Here is a 20,770-nt window from a genome sequence, read left to right as displayed (position 1 = left end):
TGATGTACTCCTCCACACTCCAGCAATCCAATCCATCCCATCCCATCCCAAATCCCAACCCTCTATGAAGTCTTTCCTGAGACTCAATCCTTTCAGATCTCTCCCTTCCCCAAATATCTAAAGCATCACTAAACAAGTCAACTTTTGCAGACTGTCTTTTTCCCTCATTTAGACTATAAGCTTCTCGAGGGCAAGTCCCATACCCATGTCTCTGTCACCCGACAAAGGCAGCAGGGTCTTCCTGCATCTTGTCTTCCTCTTTCTAAAGCAGCCTCCACATCGTTTCTCTTAACCCTTCACAGTCTCCCCAGTAAAACAGGGCTCAGCAAACATCTTCTGTAGAGAACCAGTAATAAACAGTTTAGGCTTTGTGGGCCACACAGTCACTTTTGCAACTACTCAGGTCTACGGCTGTAGTGGGGTAAATAGCCACAGACAACATGGAAATGAATGGACATGTCTGTGTTCTGATAAAGCTTTATTTACAGAACAGGCAGATAACCAAAATATGGTATATCCATACAATGGAATATTATTCAGCCTTTGAGAGGAAGGAAATCCTGTCACATGCTACAACATGAATGAACCTCGAGGACATCATACTAAGAAAAATAAACCAGTTACAAAAAGAAATACTGCGTATATTAAGAAGTCATATTCATGGAAATAAAAAGGTAGAATGGGGGTTACCAGGGCTGGAGGGGAGGAGGCAAAAGGGAGTTATTGTTTAATGGGTATAGAGTTTCAGATTTGCAAGATGAAAAGTTCTGGAGATCTGTTTCACAGCAATGTGAATATAAACACTACTGACCTTAAAATGATTAGATGGTAAATTGTATGTTTTTTACCACGACTTAAAACAAACAACCAAAAAACAAGCAGAGGGCCAGATTTTCCAGCGGGCTGTGGTTTGCTCCTGGCCTAGAAGATCTAGTCCAGCCCCCTGAGGAGAGGAGGAAGAAGTCAGGAGTGACAACTTTGGGTCTCAGGAGGAAGAAAGGAACGGCAGCTCCATCAATTACCAGGAATGGGACTTCAGTAAGTCACTTCCTAATCTCAGTTTTCTCATTTGCAAAATCAGCAAGTTAATAATACCTCTCTCCTAAAATAGTTGAGAGAATTAAATAGGACAATGCATGGCATGGTTCCCGGCACATGGTATAGCACATGAATAACAACAGCCTAAAAGCCCTCACCTGAAGGGTTCCATCACCTTTCCTCTATGACCTCATACTCTCCTTACCCCCTACCCTCCCTTCCACACCAGCCGCCCTGCCGGTTCTCCAACTTGCAGACATGTTTTCACCTCACGGTCTTTGCATTGGTTCCCAATACCAACATGGTGAACTCTCTCTTTAAGTGACTGTTCATGTCACCTTCTCAATGAGGCCTGCCCTGACCACCCTATTTTAAATTATGACATGTGTCTCTGCCCTGGATTTCTGATCCCCTTTACTCTGTTTTTTATTTTTTTAAATAACCTTTTAATTTTAGAACAGTTTTAGATTTAAAAAATTATTACAAAGACAGTACAATGAGCTCCTATATACCCCACACACAGTTTTCTCCATGTAACATCTTGCATTAATGTGGTACATTTGTCACAATTAATGAACCAATATTGATACATTATTGTTAACTAAAATTCATACTTTGTTCAGATTTCCTCAGCTTTTCCCTAATATCCTTTTCCTGTTCAAGGATCCTATCCAGGATACCACATGGCATTTAGTTGTCAAGTCTCTTTAGCGTTCTCTCGGCTGTGACGGTTTCTCAGACTTTACTTGCTTTTGATGACTTTGACAGTTTTGAGGAGTGCTGGTCAGGTATTTTATAGACTGTCTCTCAACTGGGATTTGTTTAATGTTTTTCTTATGATAAGACTAGGGCTGTATATTTGGGGGAGAAAAACTACAGAGGTAAAGTGCCATTCTGATCATATCATAACGAGAGGAGATACTGTCAACATGACTTACTACTGCTCCCTTAACCCTGATCACCTGGCTGGACCCTTCTTCCTTATGCATCTACCATCTTCTAACAAACCACTCAATTTACTTATTATTTAATGTCTAGTGTTTCTCTCACCCCACTAAAGTATAAGCTCCTTGAGGGCAGGAATTGATGCTTATTTTGTTCACTAATGTATCCCAAGTACATAGAGAATGCCTGACACACACACACAAAAGGCACTAGATAGATACACGCTGAATGAATACATTGTTACTCCTTTGCATGACATTCATCACCCTTCATGACCTATCCACCTCTCCAGTTTGTCGTTCCTGACCAACATTCACCTTGCTGTTTTACTCCTCCATGCTTTGGCCCAAGCTGGGGAGCCTTCCGAATTGCTCAGGCTCTCAGACCACCCTGGGTTTGCCACAATGCACTGTAATGATGAACAATTTCTCTCCATCCCACTCTATACTCCAAGCTACTTGACAGCTGGCATGATGCCTTACTGATCCTCCTATATAATCTCTATGTCTTCATCTTTTGGGGCTCCATTTTCCAACCTTTCTCCTTTTGGAATTTATCTTTTCCCTAGGATGTATAGGCCTAAAATTCACTACAATACAAGGGTCTAATGCGAAGTTTAGTCTCCATAAATGAACACCTCTTACTAGCTTGCCTCATTTGGTTTTGAAATTAATTAATTAAAAAATAATAACAACATGGGCTTCCCTGGTGGCACAGTGGTTAAGAATCTGCCTGCCAATGCAGGGGACATGGGTTCGATCCCTGGTCTGGGAAGATCCCACATGCCGCGGAGCAACTAAGCCTGTGCACCACAACTACTGAGCCTGCACTCTAGAGCCCGCGAGCCACAACTACTGAGCCTGTGTGCCGCAGCTACTGAAGCCCGTGTGCCTAGAGCCCATGCTCCGCAACAAGTGAAGCCACCGCAATGAGAAGCACGCACGCAGCAATGAAGACCCAATGCAAACCAACAAACAAAAAAGACCCAATGCAGTCAAAAACAAATAAAATAAACAAATAAAATAATAATAGTAACAACATATTCAGATAGGTCAAAATATGAACAGGACTTTCTTCTGACAAAAGTGAACTGAGTGAAATCACCATGTGGGTGCAATGTGGTTTGCCTCCACACAAAAAGTGGAAATCAGGAGCTAATCAGAACTGTGTTCTAAATCTGGCTCAACCACACACATGCTGAGTGGCCTCTGGCAAACCATTAAACCTCTGGGTACCTTACTCAGCTACCTGTATCCAACAACGTTGCTAATAACAAACTGCTTCACATGTGACTCATTCACCAGGTAGCTGTTCCAACACACCTTTAAAAAATGTAAACTGGGCTTCCCTGGTGGCGCAGTGGTTGAGAGTCCGCCTGCCAATGCAGGGGACACGGGTTCGTGCCCCGGTCCGGGAAAATCACACATGCCGTGGAGTGGCTGGGCCTGTGAGCCATGGCTGCTGAGCCTGCGCGTCCGGAGCCTGTGCTCTGCAACGGGAGAGGCCACAACAGTGAGAGGCCTGCGTACCGCAAAAAAAAAAAAAGTAAACTGCTATATAATTATGGAGCCCTCCACTGGACCTCACCCATTGAAGAACCTGCTCCTGTCTTCCCCTGGAAAGATATGTCAGCCCAAGAACAGCAAAGTCAGCAACCAACTATTTATAACACCCTACTTTTCAGCCAAACTCAATGATCTACAGACGCTTTATTTTATTTTTATAAAGAATACCCTTTCTGTAAAAAGGATTATTTACCCAATGTAACAGATTGAGAAACTGAGGTCCATTTGTCAGTGTTGTCATAAAAGCTCAATCCAAAGAATTCCATGCATGCATCAAAATGTTAACAGGATGCAGAATCAGTGTATTACTGTTTCCTAACAAGGAAATCTGCTGTTTACATGCTCATTAGGCAAGGCTAATTAGCAGGATGAATACAGCAGTCCTTCCACACAGAAGTAGAAGCAGATATGAGTAATAATATCAGCCTGGCCCACACAGAGATGCCACTTTCTCCCAAGCTGGATGGTAAAAACGCTAACTTCCTCCCACTTGACTAAATGGCTGGTATTCAGAACACAATGAGTGCTCAAGAGGATGTCTGGGGCTTTGTAGTTTTAGAAGCAGCTGGACTACGGAGAAAAATGCAATACCAAAGACACCTAGGATAAACAGTTTCTGCCAATTCATTTTCAAACATGAGAAACAAGGGTGATTATAAGAATGGTCAGCACGGGGCTTCCCTGGTGGCGCAGCAGTTAAGAATCCGCCTGCCAATGCAGGGTACACGAGTTCGAGCCCTGGTCCGGGTGGATCCCACATGCCGTGGAGCAGCTAAGCCCGTGAGCCACAACTACTGAGCCTGTGGTCTAGAGCCCGCAAGCCACAACTACTGAGCCTGCGCGCCTAGAGCCCACAAGCCACAACTACTGAGCCTGCGCGCCTAGAGCCCGTGCTCTGCAACAAGAGAAGCCACCGTAATGAGAAGCCTGCTCACCGCAACGAAGAGTGGCCCCCACTCGCTGCAACTAGAGAAAGCCTGCATGCAGCAACAAGGACCCAATGCAGCCAAAAATAAATAAATAATTAAATAATTTAAAAAAAAAAAAGAATGGTCAGGACATGTGGCTCTCACACGGTCTTCACTTTGGTTAAGGCCACAGCCGACTGTAAATTTTCTGAGAGTTACATAATGTAAAGGCTCCACCACAAGAGAATATGACCCTAGTAAGAATGCTTCTGGATTATCAGGCTACAAGAAGTTATGCTTTGTCATGGTGCTTTGTCATAAAGACATGTTGTAATGTAAGCATGTTGATGGAGCACGGGCAAGCCAAGAGCAGCAGATAAGGAAATGGTGCCTCTGTGGACCTCATAAGAAGAGTTCAGGGGTTCTTTCAGAGGAGAAAGACAGCTAGAAACACAAATGGAATCCCATCTTCATAGGCCTGGAGGGAACATTAAATGGCTACATTTATCTAAGTTTCAATAAATGAGAAGTGTATTGCCAGGCAATACCTAAGGAACATACCACTTAGAAATATAATTTTATAGTGTTTTTCCCAGTTATGAAGGTAATAAACACATAAAAACTCTGGAAAATACTGACAGATATGGAAAAGAAAATAAACATCAGTCATGATCTCAGAACGAAATAGTTAGGTGTGTTTTTATCTAATATTTAATTGGAATCAGATTATATACAGTACATAATTTGGGCACACTGTCTAAAGACCTGCTCAAAAAGCAAATACCAGTAATTATTAACCGTGAAAAGAAAAAAGAAATGTCTCAGCGTGTGCTGTGCCCACCGATACCTTACAGCCTGGCACAAGGCCCCACCTGACTGAACTCCCTTCCACCCTGTCCAGGGACCTCTGCTCTATACTGCCACTAGTGAACTGCAAAGCCCTGACCCGCCTCGAGCATGTCACCCGGCCCCTCCTCAAACCTTTCCTCCCCAGGTTTCATGGGCACTGCGCTCTCTGTTTTCCTCTCGTTTCTACCCTCTCCTTCTCTGTTCCATCTTCCCCCTTTCCTTCCTGGTCTGCTCATCAAATAGAGGCATCACCTCAGCTCTCTTCTCTGACTACAGCCGCATGTATTCCTCGGGTCAGTTTAGCCCCATAATTACCTCCATGCTCACATCTCCCAAATTTCCACCTTCAGTCTCCATGGACTGTGGTCCCATGTCCCCAACTTTTTGTAGGACATTTCTATCTGGCTTATCATCTGGCAAAATGAAGCTCAACCTGTCTAAAGCCACATTCAGTTGTTCACTCAATAATTATTTGCTGACTGCTCACTATGGGTTGGGTGCTGTCTGAGGTACTGGGGAGATGGTAGCAAATAAAACCCTTCAATGCAGCTCCCACTGACAACAGGGCCCAACTCTCTAACCTGACACTCTAGGCCTTTCACAGTCTTGGACTAGCTTGCCTGTCCAACTTCCCGCTTCCCTTCCATAAGACATTCTTTTCCTCCAAACTGGGATGCTACTGCTCAAATTTTAGGCTTTCCCAACTCCAAAACTTTGCTTACAGTTATCTCTGAGATACCGTCTCCCCACCTTTACCTACTGAAATTCTATCCACTCTTCAAGCTTACTTGCCGCCTCTTCCACAAGCTTTCTGATTCCTCACCCTAAAACGGTCAGCTCTTTCTTTATTTTTATTTATTTATTTATTTATTTTGTGTGGTACACGGGCCTCTCACTGTTGTGGCGTCTCCCGTTGCGGAGCACAGGCTCCGGACGCGCAGGCTCAGTGGCCATGGCTCACGGGCCTAGCTGCTCCGTGGCATGTGGGATCTTCCCAGACCGGGGCACGAACCCGTGTCCTCTGCATCGGCAGGCGGACTCTCAACCACTGCGTCACCAGGGAAGCCCAGCTCTTTCTTTAAATGTCCAGAGAATGGCTTTGGTACTGCCTCCACAACTTACACTGCCTGCTGCCTGTTCCTTCTGAAATGGTGATGATAATAATTATATTATCTTATATTATAATAATATCATCTTATATTATTATAATATATTATATTATAATAACTACCCAAAGCATATTTTGTGCCAGGTACATTGCTCAGTACTTTATATCTCTAAGCCTCACCATGTGCAAAGTGGGTACCATTATTTCCATTTTTACAGATGAGGAAACTGAGGCAAAACGATACCTAGTAACTTTCCTGAGGCCACACGCCTACCCTACTGGACTTACAGCAACTTGGGCACAGCGATTCTACCCCATTTCATTTTTTTTTTTTAATTTATTTATTTATTTTTTTTTGTGATACGCAGGCCTCCCACTGCTGTGGCCTCTCCCGCTGCGGAGCACAGGCTCCGGACGCGCAGGCCCAGCGGCCATGGCCCACGGGCCCAGCCGCTCCGCGGCATGTGGGATCCTCCCGGACCGGGGCACGAACCCGTGTCCCCTGTATCGGCAGGCGGACTCTCAACCACTGCGCCACCAGGGAAGCCCCCCCATTTCATTTTTACAACCCTCACTGGGCCTAACACAATGGCTAGTACACAATGGGTGCTCAGTAAATATGGGCTGAATGAACGACTGCATAAAGAGCATGTTTTCAAAGTACTGACGTCTGTAAATATAAACACCACTCTGGTTTTCTGGCGAAAGTATATTTGAATTCATTATAAGCTCGTTTAAGTAAAATTTGACATGCTTTCCAAAACGTTATGTTGACTTGAGCTGTTAAATTTTTTCTTGGTTAGAAAAAGCTTCCAAGCTATTGAAACTGGGTTTAAAAATAACATGGCAAAGGTCAGGTAGCAAAGACCTCACTCAGACCTTTTATAGAAACAAAAGCGCCTATGCAGCGCTTGGGAATTATTTTGTGAACCACTCCAAATCCATAGCTTGGATGGTCTAATTTTCCAGTGACTTAGAGCTCAAGCTCTTTTTAATACCAGAAAGGACATGTTCCTTTTGAAATCCCCCCGAGCGATCAACCTAAAGCATTTTTCAGTCCATCTCTGTGCTTACTGTTTGCCACTTGCAAAAATCATTGAGACATTTGATGCCCCAAGATGTTTTCCCAGAAACCAACCTAAATATAAGTGTGGGACTTCAAATCTCCAATTGCTCTGCTATTGAAGGCAGCAATGTTATTATGCCCCTGTGGCACCCACTACGTTGGAAAGCCAAGACTTCTGATTGAGAAGCCCATTTTCATAAAACCACCAGCATTCCAAAATGTCCTGGTTTTAGGAGCAAAACAGACAGACACAAACTTCAGTTACTTAAGTGTCTAAAAATGCAGACTCAATGTTTTCCATTCCCCGTTACCTCCATGGCAGGAAACAGTGATTAAAAAACAAACAAAAGAATCACTCAAATTATCTTCATCCTAGGACTGAGGTGAAGAAGTTGAAAAGTTCCATCATAAAAACCATGTGTGCTAGAGTCACCCTCCAACTGCAACAGGGAATAATTAGTACATGGAGGTGCCATCTAAACCAGCTGGCATGAGACCTCGTAATGGCCATCCCAAGGAGGTACATTGAGACCCAGCTATGCAAGATAGCCAAAAAAGCTAAAGAAATAGCTTTTCAGATTAGCATCTTTAGATTTAAAGATGTCATCAGCTCACACAACTATTTGACTTTATTGAGAACAATCGTCTTCACATGCATAGTTTAGAGTATGGTTTATAAAGCACTTGATAAGCTTCTTGAAAAAAATTTGTAGTAATCTCAACAGAGAGAGGTAAGTAAAGTAGCAGGATTATTTTAGAGATGATGAAACAGAGACCAAAATGACTCATCTACGGTCAGTCGAAGGCCCCATGGGGAAGAAAGAGAAGTTCCCAGAATCCCTGTCAGATTACTGAGTCCAAGTTCAATTACCTTTTAAACCACTTTAAATCACTCAGGGGCCCTGACGCTAGAAGGACCATAAACAAGGAGTAAGGTGAATTCAATCCATGAGCCACCCAGCTTTGAGGTTTTTTGATGGGACAGAGGTGTGACAATGGGAAGAACACATATTTCTGACACCAAGAAAGGGTGCATGTCCCAGCACTACCTTCTAAGCTGAACGACCTCCAGCAAGTCAGGTTGACTCAGGATGTCTTGGCCCTTCTTATCTGCAAAATGGAAATCCTTCCAACGTCTGTCTCCATCAATGCACCTCTCCATTAGAGAGCTGTAATGCACAAATGCAGATAATATATGTGAAATTTTTGTAAAATCTAAAACAATTACTATTCCTATTAGAAGCTAGTTGATTTCTAACCACACAACCATTTATACTCAACAAGCGCTCACAGAGGGTGGACCAAGTACCCAAACGCTATGTTAGATGATGGTACGGACACAAAACACAGCTTCTGCCCTCAAAGAGCTTAATAGCTAGTGGGGAAACAATACAAAACCAAGTATAAAAAGTGCCTTAACAGAAGTATACAGAAGGTGTTATGGGAACATAAATAAGAAGTCATTACTAATCAAGGGACAATAAAAAGCCTTAAGTGACAGAACACAATTGAATGACATAATAACATGTATACAGAGATGACTTCAGTTGAAACAAACCAAAGACAAACGAAACGTACAAATAAAACCAATCAGACGTGCTCTAAAAATGATGCTGCTTCTGGCATGAAGCTGTCAACCTACAGGAATATCTCTAAAGGTCCCACCAAAGCCTGAGCTCAAAGTGAACTAACAAACAATTGCACAAATGGGAGGCACAAGTGCAGAGGCTTCCTCACAAGCTGCCCGAGTCTATCCAACCCACAGAATCTATCCGACACACAGAAACATCCCTGGCCAACAGAAGCATTTGCTGGGTGGCTGAGATGTCATGAGAAATGAATCCTTGCCTCACTTCCTGTTGACTTTAATTCCTTAGGTCACTGCAGCTGATTACCAGAAGGGAGAATGAATACTCACCACTTTAACCTTCAAAGCAACAACCAGCTTATGGGTTAGCACATACTCACAAAACTGGTTCCTCTGGGCATTTAGGGTGAACGTACATGAGAAGTAGTTAACTGACTTTTTTTCTTTCCTGGCTACACTTGAACCTGCTAAAAAAATGAGGCTGGGTCTTAGTTGAATGGCACCCAGGGAGTACCAGACCCATGATAAGGTCTAAGCAGAAGGTGACTCACTTCTTATTTGAAAGGATACGTCTGTACCCAGTGGTGATGGGCTGCACCCACGACCTCTCCCTCCCTTTTGGACTCAATCTGTGACAATGACCTTGACCTTGGTTGGTTACCAAGCCACCTCTCACCAAGTTCGTCAGGAAACAAGCAAGGCTGCCAAAAGCAGACAAAACATTGTCTTTGACCCTCAAAGATAAGGACAAGGCAAGCTAAACTAAGAGGACGAGTCTTTGTTATTTTACCATGTACTACATGAAGGCCAGAAAACTCTCTGCCCATCATACAGGACAAAGGAAAAGTTTACGAAGTATGAAGAGGAAGAACAGTAAGAACTACATTTTCGTCCACAAATATGGGTTTAAATTTCTTTTATTGTGGACTGTTATCATTGGTACTAAATGGATTTTTACAAAACAAGACTGCAACGTGTAAACATTCTGAAGTTGAATTCTGGAGCTCTGATTGGTCTTATTTCTGTGACTGTTTTGACCTGACATTAGGATGATAGGCTTATGGTAGCTGGGACTCAAATAGTTGCCCAGCATCAGAGACAACTACTGTTATACTAAACCCTTCAAAAATGCCCTACAGAGGACTCCTTCAGCGTGGATGGACATATGTTAAATGTGGAATGGTGTATTTAGTGAAACATTTAAAAACAAAATAGAGTTCTTACAACTCCTACTCCAAGACCAGGATTTAAGAGTCATCACTAACATTTATTGAGCACCTCCTAAGGTCATTATGTGAAGCCCTTTATCTTCATTATGTTGTTAAATCCTCACAACAACCTTATCGGGAGAGCTGCTATTATTATTACCATTTTACAGATAAGGAAATTGAGATTTAAAGAAATGCAGTACCTTGTCCAAGGTAATATGGCCAGTAAGTGAGTGGAAACAAACCTCTAAAATGCACATACTGTCCTGTATAACAATTAACAGCAAGCTAATTACCCTGAGATAATACAGCTAGAATTTTACATACAAGGTGCTTTGAATTTTAATGTCAAACTTCAGCAACTTTAATATTTATTTTTTAAATCCTTCTGTTTGTTAATCCCACAACTCAGAAAGTTAATTGCTAAATATCCAGGGAAATAGTTTATACTTAATTTACAAAAAAAAAAAAAAATCACCTCTACTATTTCTGTGTCATTGTAAATTCTCTAAGGGAATAGTGGATGATAGGTGTCTGAACAAACAGAATAAAAGGCTGTTCTCTAACTAAATAGCTAACCTCAATTCTCTCAGTGACCTTGGACATACTGCTTGGAATGTCTGCAAGGGTATAATAACTGTGACTCCATTTAGGCCAAACAAGTGCTTTGGCAAATGTTTACATAGTCCTAATTGCCCAAACCTTTTACTAATGTTTCCTGAAGACATCATTTTTCATTTAGCCAATAAATAGAAACACTTGTAAAAATGTTTGCTTAAAAAAAAAAAAACAACCCTGCAAATAAGTGTTTCTGTCAAAAGAATTAAAAGAAATATCTTCAAATTAGATGTGACTGTAGATAATTCAAACATGCTTTGACTATTAAGGCATGTCCAAATAAACTGCCTCCTTCTAAAACCAACTTAACTTTTTGGAGGGACAGCGGGTGGATAGGGGACAAATATCAATGTATATGGGATTCAAGCAAAATTACAAAGTTGACCCACAATCTTCAGTCTTGTTTCTTAAGGGTACTAAAATATGATATGCCCAAGTTTTATATGACCACACTACAGTGAAAATATAGAAATTGTATCTAACCTCTCAGTGAAGGCTAATTACTTTTGGACCACAGGATCTGGAATTAGAAGACCTGAACTGCCCATGCACCACTACTAGATGTGTGATTCCAGGCATGTCATTTGAACCTGAATTCTAGTTATTTCAATGCAGGTCAAACAAGAATCCCTGTCCTACCTTCTCCAAAAGCTGTTTTGGAATGTAAATCAAATGACATAATGTAATGCTTTGTGAACTCAAAGGCAGGGTACAGGACGCCAACAGGGGTCACCCGGGGTCATCTGTATGGTACCAGGGAAAGGGTCACCACAGTCTCTTTGATCTCCTCCCATTATAAATCAACAAACTGGTGGAGAGAGTGGTGACAGCAATCAGTTTAGGAAGCTCTGAGGTAGGCTTTAAATTCACTCAAGGGTTCCTCCTGCACTGTTCAGGCAAAAGGAGTTGCTGCACATCGGGCTTTCTGGTAGTCTTAGAGTGGAAGGATTCAGCAGTGCAAGATTCAGGGTGATTCACAAGGAATGTCTCTTCTCAAAGAAGCAAAAACAAATAAGTAAAATACTCCCTTGTCTCCCAAGTTCCTGTACAGGTAGGATACTCTGTCCCTCCTCCTTTCCTCTTCCAAGGTTCTTAAAGAAATTTTTTTTTGTACGCTTTCTGACTCCACTTCTCACCCATTCATTCCTCCCTGCAGAAGCACTGATTCTGCCCCAGGTGAAACTGCACAGGCAGAGGTCACCAACACTTTCCTTTTGGCTAAACCCAGGAGGTTTTTCACTCCACATGTGACTGACCTCTCAGCAGGATCTGACCTACTCAACACCCACTCTTTGCATTGCTCTCATGAAAGCACTGATGAAGTCTCTTCCGGAATTTCTCCTTTATCTCTGGATGCTCCTTCTGGTACCCTGTATGAGCCCCCTTCTTATGGCCACATCACAATGTAGGTGTTCCTCCGTTTTCTCTATAACCCTCTTATTTAGTTCCTCTTCCACCTGGGTGATTTTCCCCATCCCCATGGCCTCGGCAGCAGTCCATGTGACAGATGAGAAACATTGCTATCCTGAGCTCTAGACCCACACGCAACTGCCTTTCAGACATCCCCTAACTCCTAACATGCACAAAACCAAACTCCTCATCCTACCCTCAACCTGCCCCTCCTCCTGGCATTCTCCACACAGTGAAGGATATCATCATCCTTGACCCTGCTGGCTCCCTCCCCCACAAATCACTCCAGATCAGCAAGTCATGATAATTCTACCTCTGCGAGATCTGCCAAATGTATCCATTGCTTTCCTTCTTTACGGCCTTAGTTCAGACACCACCATCCAGTTTCCTCCCTTCAGTCTTTCCCTCCACTAATCCATTCGCCACACTGCAATCAGAGAGGGCTTTCTAAAATTAAAACCGTTATCTTCTGGATAAATCATATACTCCTTATCATTGCCTATAAGAGCTCAAGTCCACTTACTTTCCTGGGCTTACCTCTTAAATCTCCATCGTCTCTACCCCGCACCCCAAAACACACAGGCACACAACTTGGCTAATTCTCGTTCAGCCTTCAGGTCTTTGCTGAGGTATCACTTCTTCCCTGACCTCCCATGTCCATTTTGAACATCCCTCTTGTGTGTCCCCATAGCACACTGATTTCCTCAATTATAATGCTTTTCACTCTGTGTAAAAATAGCCTGCTTACTTGTGTGTCTCCCCCACTAGACTGTAACCTTCATGAAGGCAAGGATTGTGCCTGTTTTCTTCAAGATTGTATTGCTGGTTCCAAGTACAAGAGGTATGTGCCATGGCACAAAATAAGTGCTCAATTCTTACTTGTTTAATTAACAAACCAATGAATCTCTGAGGGTGGAAGAGAAGTTGTTCTGGAAAAGTTCATGGGAAAAGATCAATTAGCTAATTCCCTGGTGCATAAAAACTGCTGGTTACCTTTCCAATGTTTTCTAACCTATAATATATGTTCCTTGTTCTATGAAAATCTACATTTATAATCACATCTATAGACTACAAGGTAAAATGGATATTTAGCAATTTCCCAGTTAGATAAATGTCCACAAGTAAACTGGATAATGCAGAACAGGGCAGCTCCAGTTTGTACTGAATTATAAATTGGTTACACTAATCACGGTAACTAGACAAATAAATCTCTCCCATACTCATAACTGTGGCATATAATTGGGGAATCCAATTTAAAACACATAACTCAAATTGACAGTTAATGAGTGTATGAAAAACAAAATGTTAATGAAAATAACATGTCTGACATCTCAATACAATGGCCTCTATATTTTGACTTTGGTTTTTGCTCATAATTCATGTTGCCATTAACATTAATTACCCTCATGGACCAAATGAACTTCATACCTTACTGTTAATATGAAGGTGAACTATGTGGGCTTGTTATTGCTGTCTGGTAATACCTACAGTAGCCAATGAAACAGAGCAAACATAATGCACGGAATTTACTACTGGTGGTTATTATTATCACACTCTCACTCATTACTCAATTCTCTGCATTAGCTTGCACCAGAAACTCCAAGCTAGCATACAGTTCTGCTACTTATGAACCATATATAAAATCCACTCTAAAAGAACAAGGAAAAAGAAAAAAAGCAATTCTTTGCTAGATATCCCTCCACAGGGTTTCTTTTGAAGGGTTAACGCTCCCCATGAAGAAAATCAGCATTTGGCTAACAGCCAGTGGAGCAACAGACACTTTCCATACTTTTCTACAGGTGCTGGAGGAGAGTGTAAAGTGAAAATAGAAAAGGGAGCTAGTAGGAGAAAAAGAAGGAGTAGCAGTGGTCTGGGGCTCCTGCAAACTGTCTAGAGATGGAGAATCCTAAAAATTCTGCCCAAATGGTCTAACCTTTTCAGGTTTCTATTAAAATCAGGTCTTCTGAAACCAGTAATTAAAGTAGTACCCCTCTACCTGCCTGTCCCTTAAATTTGTAAATGTATGATGTGACTTCAAGTATTACGGGAAGGCTGCACACATGATTAAACTGGAATAGAGTATATTAAGTATCTGATAAGTATTCAATAAATATTAGCTTTGGATGTTTTTTAATGCAGATGTTACCGGCCTACGTCCAGTTTGGTTTTCCTAGTAATAACATGCAGAGGGCTTTTTCTTTTTCTTTCTTTTTTGTTTTTTTGTTTTTTTGCTAATGGTTATATATCCATCACAGTTCTTTGTTTTCCACTTACATAATTAACCTGAGTCGGTAGCCCAAAGCCTAAAATCCATCAATCTATGAGAAAACAAAGACAATGAAAGTCCAACCGTGAGCTTCCTTTTTCTATCATTTCAGTATGATATTCAGCCATCCTTCCACCATAAAGCTTTCACTGATTACCCTTATCGAGAAATAAGTTATCCAACTTTATTTCAATCTTTCCAACCATATTTATCATATCCTATCTTCTAGTCTTTCTTTAAAGCATCACTTCCTGCCATATATTAAGTTATTTATGGATTTTTATATTCTCCATTATTTGACTGGACAATGTCTTAGATTCATTGTATTCCCCACAACATAGAGTTTTAGCAGCTTTTAAAATAATGTTTATTGACTATTATGGTTATAAACAATTACTATGTACTTATTGTTAAACATTTTGAAAATACAGAAAGTATAAAAGGGAAAATAAACAATGCCTATTCATCCTCCAATGAGAAAAAAGCACTGCCCCATTTTGGCCCTTTCAGTTCCTTTCTTTATGTAGGTAGATCTTTCTGGTTTTTTAAACATAGCTGAGAGTTGACTGCACATACAGTTCTCTAGCCTATCTCCCCCCATTTAGCAAAAATTGATAAATACCTTTCCACACTGTTAAAACTCTTCATAAACATCCTTTTACAAATCTGTATAACACCATGTCTTTTGATGATAGCATAATTTATTTAAACTGTTCCCCTCTTGCTGGGCATTTAGACTATTGCCAAGATCTGACTTTTCTAACCAAAGCCATATTAGGCACTTGTGAACATTAACTTTTAAAATATTTCTCATAAGTTCCTTTGGACAGACTGCTAGGAGTGGAACTACTGGATGGAGAGGCGGACACATTTAGTGAGACTTTTCGTACATTCAGCCAATGAGTTTTTCAGAAAGGTTTAACATCTGCGCACCCCTCTCAGCATCTGAGAGTGTCTGCTCCACTACACACTACCTGATGCGGAGAACTAGAATTTTAAAAAATCTATGTAAATTTGAGAGCTGGAAAAATGGTCCCTTGCTGTTGTTTCCATTTCATTTCTTTGATTAATGGAAAGAGAATGCATTTTCATATGACTATTAGCCATTTAGTTTTCTCTTGTATGGGTAGTCTGTTCCTGTCATATTAGTTTTCTTTTGCCGTGTAACAAATTCCCACAAGCTTAGTACCTTAAAACAACACCCATTTCTTACTTCGCAGTTCTGAAGGTGAGAGGCTGGGTGGGGTTGGCTGGGTTCTCTGCTCAGGCTCTCTTTCACAAGGCTAAAATCAAGGCATTGGCTAGGCTGTGTTCTTTTTTTTTTTTTTTTTTTTTTTTTTTTTTTCTCGCGGTATGCGGGCCTCTCACTGTTGTGGCCTCTCCCGTCTGTGCTCCGGACGCGCAGGCTCAGCGGCCATGGCTCACGGGCCCAGCCGCTCCGTGGCATGTGGGATCTTCCCGGACCGGGGCACGAACCCGTGTCCCCTGCATTGGCAGGCGGACTCTCAACCACTGTGTCACCAGGGAAGCCCTAGGCTGAGTTCTTAACTAAAGGTTCTGGTAAAGAATCCAGTTCTGAGCTCATTCAGTTTGTTGACCCTTGGTCTGAGGTTCCAGTTTCCACACTGGGTCACCCTCAGCAATTCTAGGGCCCCCGCATTTCTCAAGGCTGTCCCCATTCCTTCTCAAGTGTCACCTCCATCTTCAAAACAGCAACAGCATGTTCAGTCCTTCTCAGGCTTCAGATCTCTCTGATTTCCCCAGCCAGAGAATGCTGTCCTCTTTTACAGGCCCCTTTGATTAGATTTGGCCCACCAGCTAATTTCCCCATTTTAAATTCAGCTGTGCCATATAAAGAAACATGATCAAGGGAGTGATACTGCATCATATTTACGGGTTCCGGGGATGAGGGTATGCAATCTTGGTGGAGGGGCGTTTTCAGAACTGTGCCTGCCATAGGGTATTAGATGTTGTTTCTTATCATTTGTTTGTGCTCTTTATGATGTCTTAATTTCATGAATTTACCAAATAAGTGAATCTTACTGATGACTGCCAGAAGTTGCATTTTCACAATGGCAAAGACAACTAAGGATGGGGCTGCTGCGTGCTAATAAAGATTCTGAACACAGTCGGCCCTCCATACCCTTGGGTTCCACATCCGCAAATTTAACCAACCACAGACTGAAAGTATTTGGGGGGAAAAAACTCCAGAAAGCTCCAAAAAGCAAAACTTGAATTTTGCTGGGCACTGGGCAACTATTTACATAGAATTTACAATTCTTTACACAGAATTTACATTATATAAGATATAAATCATCTAGAGATGATTTAAATTATACCAGAGGACGTGCGTAGCAGAGGTTATATGCAAGCACTACGCCATTTTATAAGGGACTTGAGCATTCTTGAATTTTGGTATCTGTGAGGGGTCTTGGAACAAATTCCCCTATGATTGTATATGACTTTGCTAACATTGGTATTTTAAAAAGATTTAATTGTGGGGAAAAGCACATTACATAAAATTTACTATCTTAACTATTTTTAAGTGTACAGTTCCAAACTATTAAGTACATTCACATTGTTGTGCAACTAATCTCTAGAATGCTTCATCTTGCAAAACGGAAACTCTATACCCATTTAAGAACGCTCCATTTCGCCCCTCCCCCAGCTCCTGGCAACCACCATTTTACTTTCAACATTGGTATATCTTTATTTTATGTATTTATTAACAAACATGTATATCGCAAATACTACATGCACTGTTCTAAGAACTTTAAAAATATTAACTCATTTAATCGTCATAACAACCCTATGAAATCAGTACTGCTATTATTTCCATACTACAGATTAAGAAACATAGCAAATAAACTGTCCAAGGTTACACAATAGGAAGTGACCAAGCAGGAATTCAAACCCAGAATGGCTTTTTAGTTCTTGCTATGAACCATTACATTGTGAAAATACTCACTGAAAGACAAACTCATCAGACATTAATATTATTTCCTTGATGTGCATGACTTTAAAACACTTTTCTATGAGCAATTTAATCTAATACTCTTCTAGTAACTAAAAGTTAGACTATGTGACCAAGGTGACACACGCCTACCGACCTTTTAGCCCAATTTTGGTTAAAGGCATTTGTTTTTGAAGTTAATGAAACAAAAATTGCCTTATATCTTAAGGTGCGCCAATTATAATTTACGTGTGGTATTTTATAATAAAGTATCTTATGAATGAATACAAATCACAATTCACTATGACTACTGAAATTATAATATTAAAGGAAAAAAAACCCAGGTATTTCTCTTTTCTAAGAAGAAAAAAACTTCCAAATTAGTTTACAACAGCATAGCTCAATCTCAGTTTAACCTAGTAAATTCAAATCTGTCCTGCTTTGCAAGCTATAACTCTAGACCAGTCTCAATTTGTCATTCATTTGTAAATCTCAGTAGTAACATTTTATTTGAGGAGTGGGTCTGAAATGTCCTTATCTCGATCTTTTAGCTTAGTAATCCTTTCATGGAAGACCAAATCATGCTTGTCATCAGCCACATAGCGTCATTTACTGTATATTAAAAATGAACAAGGTCAACAGAGGGAACAGTCGTTGTAGTCTGAAAGCCCCAGTTAGATGTGAGTTAAAAGCTCTGCTGAGGTTTGGTTTCTAAGACCCAGGAGGGGCGGCGGGGTACTAAAAACAACACACTGAACAGGGTCAGCTATTTCAACTGCTTTCTACTTATATACCTGATTCATAAAAATAAACAGACAACGCATCATACAGTCTCCCCTCACCTATTATCCACTGCACTGCTGTGCAGTTTCCAGGATGAAACAGAAACCAGAGCATGGAAGAAACAGCAAAATCACCGCTACCCCAGGGAGCTTCTCGGATACTCACAATGCTGTCATCCCCACACCCTTCCCGCAGTGGCCAGTCAGGCAGCACAGAAGCAGGCAGATGCTCACCTGGCCTCCAGCTACTTCTCCCCCTTCACCTGCGGGGCCTGCAGCCTACCTCTGGCTGGGGTTCGGCTTTGGCAGCCAGCTCTCCTCACGGTCACGGCCCGTTCGGCCACCGACCATTCCGGCCCGGCTCTCTGTTTACAAGCGCTTCTTGCGGTCCCACACTTAAATGCTTCCTTCCAGCAGCTCAGGAAGCGAGACTCGGACACACAAGGTTCCAGGCCGCAAGGACTCGTCTTTCCTGCCTTAGGGACCCAGCGCCACTCAGGGCCTGACCGCACCCTCCTGGCCTCCTTATCTCTTTGTTTTCTTACGCACAGTTTTCATCACACACTTTTTGAAAACAATGGTATGTGCCGCAGAGTCTCCTCACTGCTCCTCCCAACGCACAGACGGATGTTTGCAATTTGAAAATTTCACTTGAAACATGCCAGGCACCAGACTTGTTATTTAGCAGCTCCCTGGGCTAAGAGAATTAGAGAAGTTCTTTCTGAAAATAGAACTATTAGAACCTAGAGATTGCTTCACATTTCAGGTTTGGAGCTGCGATGGAAATCAATTTTCACTTCCCTTTCATGTTGTAGCCAGCAGGTTGAAAGAGGATGGTTTTGAGAGGAGGTCTTAACCCCCATTCGGATTCCCAGCAAAACAGAAAGTGTGTGTGTGTGTGTGTGTGTGTGTGTGTGTGTGTGTGTGTACGCGCACTGGTGGGCAACCTGAGTGCTCCTTTGTGAGACACTCCAACCCCCCCCCACACACAGTGACTTTGGCCACGTTGCAAGAGGATAGGGTGGTCTTGATCTCGGAGGGACAGCAGTGAATGGTCCTGAAGAGAGATCCTAGTTCCCTGCCCAGGAATTGAACCTGGGTAGCCTAGATGAAAACCAGGAATCCTAGCCAATAGACGGTGGGGGGCGGGGGGAGGGGAGGAGGGCTGCACGCAACTGTTTTCTAAGATGGATCCCATCGCAAAAGCCTGTGGGTGTATGTCCACACTTATTACGGGGTGGTGGTGGCGCTCCCTCCCTTTTTGACCCTCAAGGAGCCTTTCTGCACATGCGCAGACAGGGAAGTTTTCCTTGACCTCAGGAGTGGTTGTCTTATCTCTTTACTTTAGCAGAGCTCAACTTTTGCCACTAGCTTTGCCCTTGGAGTGAGAACAAAGCTTCAATTTTACTCCACTTGACAAACAGCAGCTGTCCAGCCCAAGGGCCCATCTATCTCCTACCTCAGTCTGGCTGGAAGACCTTCCTTGAAGTCTCCTGCTTTATTCTCCATCATAGCACACTTAGCCATTTTCTCAATTTATAATTACACATTTTAAAAATTTACCTGTTTTATTGGCTTCTCCACTCCCACTCCAGCCTCACCTATAAACTCCCTGAGGGCAGAAACTATTTTGGTTTCGCTCACCACCACATAATAGGCACAAAGCACAGTGTGTCATGTATATATGTTTGAATGAATGAATGAAGAGATGGACACACACAAAAAAATTGTCCAAGGAGGCCAGAGAAACATCATGATAAGATTCGAAAAATCTGATTCCTGCACTCCCTTAAAGATCAAGAAGAGCATCTTTAGCCACTGAATTTTTAAAAATATCTCTTTTGGTTGATGTTTAGAGTTTAATGTTTGAAAACTTATACTGCAATTCGAGATACATCTCTTGTTCCTTAAACATGCAGTGTTCTCTTTTGCCTCAAGACTTTTGACACTGGGTTTCCTCTGATGAGAACTGTCACCCCTGCCCCATCCCTTTAGCCTGGCCAACTTCTTGCTCTTTAAGAAGCAAGTGGCATCACACCTCTCCTGGAAATCTCTGACAGAGAAACCTGATCCTTTAAACATGCCCAGAGGAACTCACATGTTCCTCTATAAATGCATTCATCACATTGTGCCAAATTCATCTATATACTCATTAGTCTTCCCAGGCCACTGATTCTCAAACTGCAGCATGTAACACAATCTTCTAGAATAGTGCTTCTCAAACTTTAATGTGTGGGGATCCTGTTAAAATGCAGATCATGATTCAAGAGGTCTATGGTGGGGCCTTTGTACCTCTAGTGAACTCCCAGGTGATGCCACATTTTGAGCGTCAAGGCTCTTGGATGCTTGTTAAAAATGCAAATTCTTGGGTCACGTGCCCAGTTTTGGGGGGAGGGGGCGGCCCGGGAGTGAGGGGGAAATTGCCAATTATAGGGGAGATTAGTGTCAGGTTGGCTCATGGGTTAC

General features: G+C 42.0%; 1 protein-coding gene across 10 annotated transcripts in view; it reads right to left on the bottom strand.

Annotated features, from left to right (window-relative positions):
- PLEKHM3 (pleckstrin homology domain containing M3) overlaps positions 1 to 18,718 on the bottom strand; it is a 191,335-nt gene extending 172,617 nt beyond the window's left edge. For 3 of the 10 annotated variants that reach the window (XM_082631334.1, XM_082631342.1, XM_082631341.1), the window contains exons 1-2: positions 18,539 to 18,718; positions 8,529 to 8,648 (exon numbers count right to left, since the gene is read on the bottom strand). The gene's annotated coding sequence lies outside the window, so the exon portion shown is untranslated. Of the gene's footprint in view, positions 1 to 8,528; positions 8,649 to 9,447; positions 9,535 to 18,470; positions 18,500 to 18,538 lie in introns of those variants that run through there. The other 7 variants (XM_082631335.1, XM_082631343.1, XM_082631337.1 and 4 more) reach the window with 6 other exon arrangements.
- Positions 18,719 to 20,770: the final 2,052 nt, after the last annotated feature.

The sequence above is a fragment of the Mesoplodon mirus genome (genome assembly GCF_964341445.2).
Source record: "Mesoplodon mirus genome assembly, chromosome: 8".
Lineage (NCBI taxonomy): Eukaryota > Metazoa > Chordata > Mammalia > Artiodactyla > Ziphiidae > Mesoplodon > Mesoplodon mirus.
Note: the sequence above shows the minus strand (reverse complement) of the source record. Positions and strands in the feature narration are given on the sequence as shown.